The sequence below is a fragment of the Dermacentor silvarum genome, chromosome 1 (genome assembly GCF_013339745.2).
Source record: "Dermacentor silvarum isolate Dsil-2018 chromosome 1, BIME_Dsil_1.4, whole genome shotgun sequence".
NCBI lineage: Eukaryota > Metazoa > Arthropoda > Arachnida > Ixodida > Ixodidae > Dermacentor > Dermacentor silvarum.
Genome location: NC_051154.1, coordinates 265,079,942 through 265,092,389, shown reverse-complemented (window position 1 = coordinate 265,092,389; position 12,448 = coordinate 265,079,942). Strand labels below are relative to the sequence as shown.

Genomic DNA, 12,448 nt, shown 5'->3' with positions numbered 1-12,448 from the left:
AAACGCGCATCAGGCCGTTCACTAAATTCGGCAAAGAGGAAAACAGGCGCCCCTTCACAAAGAGAAAGCTGGAAGTGAGACCAAAGACGTGCCGACCGATAATTTAGGCCAGAATAACAGCGCAGCGAAAGACGAAAGAAAAACAGAAAAGGTAGTTGAGGCTAGAAAACCGGTCGTCTGTTTCCATTGCCAGGAGCCTGGACACCTTGCGATCGGCTGTCGGAAGCCTAGGATTGTTTTTTCTTTCGTGAATGACGACGGCAACTTGGAGCTCTTAGAGCCCTACCTACGCGACCTCGCAGTGAACAGAACGCCATGTAGGGTACTTAGGGACTCAGCTGCGACAATGGACATCGTCCACCCTGCGTATGTGCAACCTGACGATTTCACTGGGGAACATGCATGGATCCGGCAGGTAGTTGAGGAGAATAGTGTTTGTTTGCCGATAGCCAGCGTAAAGATCAAGGGCCATTCGAAATATTGCTGACTGAAGCAGCAGTATCGCAAAATTTGTCCAAACAATACCCCTACTTATTTTCAAATCGCTCGGAGATGCTGTTAAAGAAGGGCCTGAGTTTTGGCGACCATACGGTCCAAGCTCTCCCGCGTCCCCAGGCTCAGGAGATTGCAGCGGAGATAAGGCATGGCAACGAAGAAAGGAAAAGGCCTCATTACATAGGCACTCAGGAAGCACAGCACATAGCTAGTGAAAGCGGGGGAAAAGGCGCTTGCGAGGAGGCATCCGGTTCAGTGGGCATACCGCAGCAAGGGCTAGCAGAGGAATTAGAAACTAATTCGGTGCTGCCACATTCGAAAGGATCTTCAGACCTTCTGAAGGTTGTTAAAGAAGGAATTGCGGCAGAAGAAGAGAACGATTACGCCACGGGAGTAGAAACAGTGGCTCTTCCGGAGGACGTTCGTTGCGGAGACAAGGCTTGTTTTAGCAGCCCTAAGAAGGCCAAGGAGGCGCTGAAAAACTCCCTTGTACCTCCGCATTTGAGCGACGTTCTGGAATCGTCCAAAGGAGAGGAGACTGACATGGCGGCCAAACAGGGCAGGAACCGGACGATCGGGGATTGCAGAGGCACATTCGGTGACCGCCTGGCGAGGCAAAAATTTTTCAGACGGCGCAAACGAGTGAAGTATTTAGCGCAGCGCAAATTCGAGAAAGACGCCACACCGCAGCCCGTAAGCAAAGGGAACAGGTGATCATGCAGAACTTCAAAAGGTTCGTTATGGTGGTCAACAAAACGGAGACGTCGCCAAAGGCGGATGACAACAGAACAGGGCACGTCTCCGCGAGTAGGAATGCGGCTGAAAGGGTCAACCTGGCTGAGGTACGCACGCACACACAGGGCCAGTCAAACAGTCAACGAGGGGGAATGCGCCGCGAGAGCGAGGACAAAGAAAGAATGGCGATTCTCCTCACGTTTACGGCCTCCCTCTCCGAGACGAGAAAGGAAGCCGCGGCCACACGAATTGACAGGTTACGGGAGGGAGCAGTGTATGTCTGATGTCCCTTGTTGCCTGTGGCGAGGCCCAATGACTTTCAGATTGTGACCCAGTCGAGTGCGCATTAAGAGGTAGTAATTGTCAAATTGGGCGCCTCCATAAGGTTCTCGTTTGTAAATTTGTAAATAGAGTACGTTGCATTTTTTTTTCTTTTGTTAGTTATTAAGACCTTATTTCTTTTAATTTCAAAGGTTATGCGTTAATCTCGGTGTTTCGTTGTAATGATTGTTATGTGAGCCAGTTACGCGAATAAAACTGCGAAGCAGGTTTTGCGATGGTGGTGGCTCGTGAACGCGCTGATTTTGTAGATGGGCATTGACCCATTGGAGGTTTGTAGAAACAAACCATTTTGGGTAATTCAATGCTTACAGAGTAGGTGCGTTTATCGGCCACCATTGTAGAATTTTGATTTGCTGAAGTGCATTCGGAGAAGCATTTTTCACGGTGTTGCGCGCAGGTAGAGTATGGCTTTTTTGTTTTCTGGCTTTAAATGCCACGTTATCAATCAGCTTAATTAGGAGTTGAAGCGGTCATCAGAGCGCAGTACATTTTGCATTAGAAGCGCTGGTACTGGCAGGTAGCACTGACCAAACGAGTAACTCACTGCGCAGCATTTATACCTTTGATCAATTTCCATGTGCTCTCAGTCTCTCAATAAACGTGGCTTTCTCGGGCAAAAGAAACAAAAACGTTAGGCATTAGGTTGGTTAAAAAAAAACGCAGTCTAGTTTTCTCCTTGTGTTAATTCTCGGGAATCTCGAACGAGGGCTGCAGGTATAATTCTGATAAGGTTTTATGTGAAGAATGTGTGAAACTGGTAGTCCTCATGGTTAGTTGGGTGCTCTCTGTTTGTTGTGCCTTGGGCTTGGCGTGGTCTATTTCCAAAAGGTGTCACCTGGCCTGCCTTGGAACGAATGGCGAAACGAAGCAAAGGCACGGGGTCTGCCGGTCTCTTCGAGGTGCTTGGATGCTGCAACCCCTTCGAGACCTCCTGTGGCGGCGGACGGGCTGGTATGATCGGCTTGGAACTCTGCATCTCAGTTGTGGGAAACCAAACCTGCGCACGTTCCCGTGTCGGGGCAATTATCTTTATCCCCAAGAGGTGGTTATGATCTTCCTGGAAACTGTACCTCTCAAATGTGTGAAACAAGCCCGAGTGCTTTTCCCGTGACGAGTTAATCCCCTTCATCCCCAAGAAAGCGTCACACTTCTACTACCTGAGCAGACGCAAAGGCGAGCTACCAAGGGAGAAGGCACGAAGGAGAAGAGGCCGTCGACTTGACAACCTGTCAAAGGCACTGATTCCACAAGTTCCCTGAAGGAGACATCAACTACCACAAGACCACGAGGGGTTATTTAAGGCCGTCCTGGCCCCCATGTTAGGCAGAACCGCTCGAGACTTGGTTAGAGTCAAAACCATGTACCAATGAAGTGAATACAGTCTTTTCTATTTTTTCATCATCACGATGCCCGCCTTCATCGCCGTCTCCTGATTCTTGCGGTAACGGCCCACCTCACTCGGTCGAGATTATATCAATACCTATCGGCGGGATGACGCAACTTCACGACAGAGAACGTTTTTTGGTTTTATCTCCCATTGGTATGGGAACGGCGCTTCACGGGAAATCCAAAATGATTGACTGTCGAGTGAAATCAGGTCACCGTGGTGAGGGGAGATGGTGGGGGAGAAGGCATCATCATGACGGGGCAGATGAGCAGATACTGTGACGCGACATCACGTGCAGACGCCGTTTTCTGTTTGGTTATGTGCACGTTCCTCGGCCACGCAAGCTCCCGCCTGCATTCTAACTGAAGTTGGGTCGTCCCGTCGATAGGTATCCGCTGCCATTGATGCGCGCCGTGGCTACTTTATCTGGTCGATCACCTGTCGCGAGTGTCCCCACCTAATGAGTATACATCTTACACCGTGGTATTTGCCATACAGTCATGGCAGAAGCGGGGAAAGCAGGTGCTTCCGTAGTTGAAAAATAGCGCCGAGATCGGACCAAGGGGATCAAAGATGCTGCGCCACTGCTTCACGAACAACACTATTGCTCATGCGGGTTTCGACGGGACTTAAGGGCACAGGCTATTTTCCCAAGCGTATCACCCCCGAGGAAAGCCGAACGCCAGGCCGGGGTACGCTTGTGCCCATTTGAACCAGTGGGTACCCGTCAGCGGTGGGAATCGAATCCACAGCCTCCCGCAGCCGAGGCGGGTGCTCTACAGCCGCAAATTCTGGTGAATTGCGCGCTCGCAGGTGTGCAGCGAGCGAGCAAGCAGGCCAGCGAGATAGCATGGACGCGCATGCGCACTGCGACACTCTCAACAGCAGGCACCGAGCCACCAGATGGCACGCGCAGGCACACGGCCACGGGCTCGCATGGTCTCCAAATTTATGAGCGCGACTGTACAGGCCAAGATACTTCTCTGAAACTTCAAGCGTCTGGATTTGCACTCACCACACATAAATTGTAAACTGCACCTCATCATTTATATCCATGGTGACATCAGCGATAATACCGTAGAATGAACTTGACTTCACGTCCTTCACAATTTTGCCACAGTATGGGCCATAATCTCTAAGTTCATTTTGCAATCCATGTCATAAGGGCCAGAACATCCTCCAATCTCTCCTGAAGCAAATTGAGCAAATTTCTGTCACCTTTACTTAGTCCTCAAGGAGCCTGAACTGTGTGACAAAGGTAATGTAGAGAGCTTACTATGACACGCAGAGCCCTCTTTGCCTCTTCCTTCCAGCTCTTTACTGCACTGCTGCGACAGGAGACTCAAAAGAGGAATGCCCCTCTGATGTGAGAAATTTCGGCTCACAGGGCCCAAGTGAAACTGGCCCTTTTCATGCGACCTAAATTTTTCCATAGCTTTTTTCCAATTGTTAAACCCAGCCTTAACAAAAGCCGATTCCACACTTCCAGTGTTTCCTCACAATCACGATGCCGCTATTGCTTTCCTACAAAAGACAAACAAATTTCACAAACCAATCTCGCTGGCACAATCTACCGGCTTGGTTTCTGGGGAACCTGTAGTTTTCAGCAGGAAGTGACCGACAGTCGCACAGCGCTGACTTGTTCTCGTTGCGTGTTCCTTGAAATTGTGAAGGTGAGCGAATGCCCGTTGCTTGCCTCATCAAAGCTGGTTGCTCCTGCTGTCCGGCGAGCAGGCCCAGATGTTGGAACTTCTACAAATGAAATCAAATATGTACAGTTGGATTATTCCTTTTTTCACAAAATGCTCTCAGTAATTGGCATTGTTTGAGCAATTGGTTTTCAGAAACTGAAACAGAGCTTCGGCAATTGAGCTTTGGCCCTACACGCTGGTATCGTAGGCAAGACTTTGTAAGCAAAGCTTTTGACATGAAACATCTTTCAGTTCTGTCGGCATAGGGGGTTGCTTAAAGGGACACTAAAGAGAAACCGGAAGTTGAGCTTAAATGGTAGATTACCCTTTCACGATCACAGCCATACCATTCTTACAGCAAACAGATGTTTAATAAGCGAGAAAATAGCGAACAACTGAAGGATAGGTGCTGACGCCCCTTCGAGTTTCCCGCACTACACGTTCGTGACATTGGAGATTACAAATGCAGGCCGGTCGCGATTGGTCGAGAGCGATTTATCAATGTTGATACAGTAGAACCCCGCTGTTACGTTTTTCGCGGGACCGTAAAAAAAAAACGTAAGAGCCGGGAAACAGGAAAAATTGAGAAATGGGAGTAGTGTTGAACTGGCACACAATATTATTTTAATTCTTACGTGCGACAAAAAGTAGTTTCGCCCGACAGCCGAAGTATCGATTGCGATGAGCTATACAAAGTAAGAATAGTAGTTTTATCGTCTGTATAAACTTGTAAACATTCGGTTATTAACTAATTAACAAACATGGTGTCAGCGCCCACAGGCAAACATGAACACATCACACTCGATGAGCACGGACACGCGCAGTTAACCGCCGCTGCAGAAGCGAGCGAAGTGACCTTCGTGCTGTTGTCTATCGCTTCAACCCAAACTGAGCGCCGAGAACACGCAGCACGCACAAAGCCACGAGCCGCCGACGCACCTACACTGCGTAGAATCTGCCCCCACGCAGATCGTTTTCAAGATATGGCCTGCGGGACCGCGCGCTGCCGCGCAGTACGATGCCAGAGCACAACGCTGCCCGCTATCCCCCCCCCCCCCCCCCCCCCCTCGCTGGTGCCTTGAGCGCAACGGAAGGAGGCACGAAGCGCTTCCTCCCTGCTTTTCTTTCGCGCGCGAGAGGCGGTCGTCGGCTCCCCTCACACGCTTTCACTCGCACATTCAGCATACGGCCGTGCGGCTTCCCTCGCACGCTTTCACTCGCACATACAGCATACGGCGCGCGGCGACGTATGCTGTATGTGCGAGTGAAAGCATGCGCCGTATGCTGTATGTGCGAGTGAAAGCGTGCGAGGGGAGCCGACGACTGCGTCTCGCGCGCGATAGAAAGCATACGGCGCGCGGCGACGGCGTTATCGCCCTTGGACTTTATACGGAACATCTATGAGCCAAAACCAATTTTAGGGCCGCAACGCGTCATAGACATTATCTTTAGATAGCAAAAGCGGATATCAAAGGCCATACTTTTGCTGGCAGAAACCAAAAATACGTAATAAATGTCGCCCCCAGCACTTTGGGCGGCCAATGCCATCGTCAAGCAACCAAGCCAAGCGACATGAAAAGTCAAAATGGCCGCTCGGGCCGGCGCGGTGTGGCTACAGTGTACTAGAATACCTTGGGTAGTGGAAAAAGCGCGCGGCGCGGCCTATGGGAGAGCTGTTGCCACTTCTGTAACCGCCGCGCGTGGCGCTGGCGTCAAAAAACCGAGGAGATCGCGGCCGCAGTAGCGGCTGTCAGTGAGGTTGCGGACGCAGTTTCTGCGTCTTTTACCGCGTTTCCGACACGTTAGATTTTCTTGCGCTATCGCAAAGTCTATTTTAACACCTTCTTCTGATTTCCACTATCTTTGTTTACCGTAGAAGAATAATCGGTGTCAGATTCCTTTACAAAATTGAGATGCCATATACCGCCTCTAAATTTTTACTTACACAGGTCTGGTCTCGCTGTGTCACCTCTATGTTCTTTTTGCAATGCACCTGAATTCATTGATCACTTATTTTTTTCCTCTTGTGCCACCATACATGATACTTATTAGCGCAAAACTCGAAATAAGACAACAGCAAAAGACGAGAGGAAAGGAAAGACGAGCGCTGCTGTAAACACCAACTCGCCCAACAAGACGTTAGTCTGTTGTGCCACCGAATTTTAAGACTGATAAAACACTTAGAAATTTCATTTCGAAAGACTAACCTCGCCAACGATTCTCTTTTTGGGGTGACTTCACTGGGACACAGCCACAAGGATGCTTTTCTTCTGTTGTGCCACCGAATTTTAAGACTGATAAAACACTTAGAAATTTCATTTCGAAAGACTAACCTCGCCAACGATTCTCTTTTTGGGGTGACTTCACTGGGACACAGCCACAAGGATGCTTTTCTTGGAGTTTACAATTTCATAAGAGGCACAAAAAGAGTACCTTGCTGGATTTCTAGAATTATGAATTATTCCTATTATTTACCTTTTTTATGTCAAAATTATTTTATCTTAAAATTCTTTATGGTATTTTTCTAATTTCTGCTATACAAATTTAGTTTTTGTTTAAATTCTAATAAACATATATAGTTGAAATCACCGGATTCTTGGCATCCCCCGTAGTGGGTATGAGCCAACAATTGGGAGATGAGATGAGGTTGCAAGAGCCGGTACACGGATTTCGTGAGCTAAATGAACGGACGTTGTCGTTGTTTAAAGCCCCGAAAGACGAAGCCCAACGAAATCAGTGGAATAGGAATTTGCACCGCAAAGACAAATAGGCCACACTCGGAAACGTCGGCGGTTTGCGACTAGCCGACTACCCGTCTGCACTTCATTGTAAGGGTTTTTTTTTTTTTTTTTTTTTTTTTTTTTTTCTGGCGCTGGGTGCCAGAAACCGGAAACTGCTAACTACCTAAAGCTAAGCCGCTGCACATGAGCGTGCTTGCTTGGTTTTCAGGGAACCTTACTCCGTTCCTTTAAACTTTCGCGTGAACAGTTTACGCACACCAGCTTTGAACAAATTGTGTTGTGATTATACCTGGTGCACATGTCTTGAACCAACGGATTTAAATAAACAGTTGGTCTGTAAAAAATGTTTTTTTCCCTTCAATTTTGCATTTTATATGCTTCAGTATTAAATGAAACGATAGCTTCGTCTTGTGTTTGAGGAACAAGAGAAAACCGTAACAAAAGAGGAGAGGTTTGCCACTCCAGGGACAAAACATTACGCCGCCGTGGTGGCGTAGGGGCTTTGGTGCTGCGCTGCTAAGCCCGCGGTTGCGGGATCGAATACCGGCCGTGGCGGCCGCATTTCGATGGGGGCGAAATGCAAAAGCACCCTTGTACCGTTCATTGAGTGCACGTTAAGGAACCCCAGGTGGTCTAAATTAACCCGGAGTCCCCACTACGGCGTGCCTCATAATGATATCGCGATTTAATTTAAAATTTACTCCAAAATATGAAAAAAGAAACGCGCAGAACACCTGGAATTGCTGTCTGTTAGTGCCGCAAAGGCGCGTGCCTGTGATAAGAGAACTGGCGGGAGTACGAAGTGCCCGGAGCGTGCACTCGTGACGTGATGTATGCATCTCACAGGGGCTGTTCGTATTAACACGTCAGTAAATTGACGCAGACGTCGCCGTTCCACGCAAGATCTCCTAAGACGACTTCTTACTGTAAGCGCGAAGCTTCACGCACTTCGGGCCTTGGCGCCGTCTCCTCAGCGGAGGTAATCTGACGAAAGCGTAGCCCTGCTGAAGTCATATTGCTTTGATTAATTCGCTCATAAGCTATCAATGACATTTGCAGCGCGAGTACTATGCATAACTGCAGTAATTGCGGCTGCCTGACCGCTTTCGAGCGCTTGCTGGTGCTCGGTTAGGAGCCGCTGGCGCCACCTGGTAGCGTTAACATCAAGTGCCTCACGCGCTGCCCGCCGCTCTTTCCACTACCCAAGTATTCTAGTACACTCTAGTGTGGCAGTACAGTGTACTAGAATACCTTGGGTAGTGGAAAGAGCGCGCGGCGCGGCCTATGGGAGAGCTGTTGCCACTTCTGTAACCGCCGCGCGTGGCGCTGGCGTCAAAAAACCGAGGAGATCGCGGCCGCAGTAGCGGCTGTCAGTGAGGTTGCGGACGCAGTTTCTACGTCTTTTACCGCGTTTCCGACACGTTAGATTTTCTTGCGCTATCGCAAAATCTATTTTAACGCCTTCTTCTGATTTCCACTATCTTTTACCGTAGAACAATAATCGGTGTCAGTTTGCTTTACAAAATTGAGATGCCATATACCGCCTCTAAATTTTTTACTTACACAGGTCTGGTCTCGCTGTGTCACCTCTATGTTCTTTTTGTAATGCACCTGAATTCATTATCACTTATTTTTTTCCTCTTGTGCCACCGAACATGATACTTATTAGCGCAAAACTCGAAATAAAAGACAACAGCGAAAGACGAGAGGAAAGGAAAGACGAGCGCTACTGTAAACACCAACTCGCCCAACAAGAAGTTATTCTGTTGTGCCACCGAATTTTAAGACTGATAAAGCACTTAGAAATTCCATTTCGAAAGACTAACCTCGCCAACAATTCTCTCTTTTTGGGGTGACTTCACTGGGACACAGCCACAAGGATGCTTTTCTTGGAGTTTACAATTTCATAAGAGGCACAAAAAGAGTACCTTGCTGGATTTCTAGAATTATGAATTATTCCTATTATTTACCTTTTTTTATGTAAAAATTACTTTATCTTAAAATTCTTTATGGTATTTTTCTAATTTCTGCTATACAAATTTAGTTATTGTTTAAATTCTAATAAACATAGTTGAAATCACCGGATTCTTGGCCAATCCCCCGTAGTGGGTATGAGCCAACAATTGGGAGATGAGATGAGGTTGCAAGATCCGGTACACGGATTTCGTGAGCTAAATGAACGGACGTTGTCGTCGTTTAAAGCCCCGAAAGACGAAGCCCAACGAAATCAGTGGAATAGGAATTTGCACCGCAAAGACAAATAGGCCACACTCGGAAACGTCGGCGGTTTGCGACTACCCGTCTGCACTTCATTGTAAGGGCTTCTTCTTTTTTTTTTTTTTTTTTTCTGGCGCTGGGTGGCAGAAATAGGAAACTGCTAACTACCTAAAGCTAAGCCGCTGCACATGAGCGTGCTTGCTTGGTTTTCAGGGAACCTTACTCCATTCCTTTAAACTTTCGTGTGAACAGTTTACGCACACCAGTTTTGAACAAATTGTGTTGTGCTTATACCTGGTGCACATGTCTTGAACCAACGGATTTAAATCAACAGTTGGTCTGTAAAAAATGTTTTTTTCCCCTTCAATTTTGCATTTTATATGCTTCAATATTAAATGAAACGATAGCTTCGTCTTGTGTTTGAGGAACAAGAGAAAACCGTAACAAAAGAGGAGAGGATTGCCACTCCAGGGACAAAACATTACTCCGCCGTGGTGGCGTAGGGGCTTTCGTGCTGCGCTGCTAAGCCCGCGGTTGCGGGATCGAATACCGGCCGCGGCGGCCGCATTTCGATGGGGGCGAAATGCAAAAGCACCCTTGTACCGTTCATTGAGTGCACGTTAAGGAACCCCAGGTGGTCTAAATTAACCCGGAGTCCGCACTACGGCGTGCCTCATAATGATATCGCGATTTAATTTAAAATTTACTCCAAAATATGAAAAAAGAAACGCGCAGAACACCTGGAATTGCTGCCTGTTAGTGCCGCAAAGGCGCGTGCCTGTGATAAGAGAACTGGCGGGGGTACGAAGTGCCCGGAGCGTGCCCTCGTGACGTGATATATGCATCTCACAGGAGCTGTTCGTATTAACACGCCAGTAAATTGACGCAGACGTCACCGTTCCACGGAAGATCTCCTAAGACAACTTCTTACTGTAAGCGCGAAGCTTCACGCACTTCGTGCCTTGGCGCCGTCTCCTCAGCGGAGGTAATCTGACGAAAGCGTAGCCCTGCTGAAGTCATATTGCTTTGATTAATTCGCTCATAAGCTATCAATGACATTTGCAGCGCGAGTACTATGCATAACTGCAGTAATAATAAAAGAAAACTTCCGTGCTTGCGGCTGCCTGACCGCTTTCGAGCGCTTGCTGGTGCTCGGTTAGGAGCCGCTGGCGCCACCTGGTAGCGTTAACATCAAGTGCCTCACGCGCTGCCCGCCGCTCTTTCCACTACCCAAGTATTCTAGTACACTCTAGTGGCAGTTCGCAACATATGATGCGGGATCGGTCCCACAGTTGCGACGTAACAGCGGGGTTACCAATGCATTAGGTTCTATGGGAGCTGTGCAGGGACCGGCCAAAAACGACGTAACAGCCGAGAAAACGCAGCACCCAGGAACGTAACAGCGGGGTTCTACTGTAAAACGCAAAATGAAATACACCTTAAGCGTACATAAACCTCATTTGCCAACTTTCTAAACCGTTTTAAGCGAGGAAGTACAAGTTTTGCACAAAATTAAATAAATAAGAAAAAATGGCATGGCAATTCATCTGGTCGTGATAGTTTCGTAGTTTCTTTTTTGGTCAATGCATCGTTGCGCGCGCCTGTTCCGCTCTACGGTGTTTGGTTGCGTGTTGCGTGGCTCGAAAAACGTTGAATTCGCGGGAAACAGCCAGAAAATGCCTCGTGTGTGTTGTGTTGAGGGCTGTATAAATGGCCCAAGGCGCTTGCTCAGGGGCAGTGGCAGTGTTGACTCGATTGTGTCCTTTCATGCGGTGTCGCGCGGTGAGCCCTGGCTCCCCGGCGTTCGCAATGGCTCAGTGCTCTGCCGATGATAAAACGGCAAAAGAGCGAGAGAAACCGATGGTGTGCTCTCTGCATTTCTCGCCCTCGGATTATGTGTATAATCCTGCCCTCGGAAAGTATCTTGGCATGCCCCAGAGGCCAGTCCTTTCTCCAGCAGCTGTTCCCTCAATGCGGCCTTCATCAAACCCCCTACCGGTGCTCCTGCAGCAGCAAACTAGCGGCTCGGTGAGTGCTCAATGTCATTAAATAAAGCCACAAAATAACCATACCGAGTACGTGTGCAACTTTCTACGCTTGTTCTCGACATCGTCTATTCGATCGGACATCGTCTATTCGACCGGACGCTTCGCCTTCTGTCGACGAAAACGAAGCTCTGCTTTCCGCCGGCGAGGCCGGCAGCTCACCGCCATCGCACGCGGAAACACCTACTGCTCGAGCACGGAGGATCATTTCGCGCTCCGTTTCACTGAATATCGGTGAAATGCAGTCCTGCTTCCCTGGCGAGCTCTTCGTTGCAAGGTTCAGCGACAGCAACGGTATCCATCGCGGCGAACGCAAACACAGCGACCATGCATGCAGCCATGATGCAGCCAGCGCCTCGGCTGTTTACGTAAGCGGTGACGTAAGCGGTGACGTACCATGGCGCATTCTGATTCGCTGAGAGCAATGAAATCTGTGACGACACTGCTTCAGCGCCAAATCTGAGGTGAGAGAAATTGAGGAAGAGATATTTGGTCTTTGTTTACGAATTTCTCTGCTAATAACTCATATTTTTGCACCCAACAAAAACTGCATGCATTCATGAAGGTCCCTCTTTTATTCCAGCTGAACTTCCTGCTTCTCTTTAGTGTCCCTTTAAGAAAGCAACATGTAACAAAATCTGTTACATTGACATCACTCAGTCTTTGCAACCATGCTACCCATGCACCTTAATTGGTATCGTCGTGCAGAGAAAAGAAGCCACTACTCGCTCATGCATGTGTCAAGTGCACAGATGGTGCTGCTGTTGCACCACCCCTGATGCAATTGGAGCTAAA

The 12,448-nt window shown here is 48.4% G+C and overlaps 1 long non-coding RNA gene across 2 annotated transcripts in view; it reads right to left on the bottom strand.

The window, feature by feature from the left end:
• LOC119437138 (uncharacterized) overlaps positions 1-12,448 on the bottom strand; it is a 68,884-nt gene that overhangs the window by 35,621 nt on the left and 20,815 nt on the right. For both annotated transcript variants that reach the window (XR_007464864.1, XR_007464863.1), the window contains exon 4: positions 4,512-4,711. This is a non-coding gene — a long non-coding RNA (uncharacterized LOC119437138). The remainder of the gene's footprint in view (positions 1-4,511; positions 4,712-12,448) is intronic.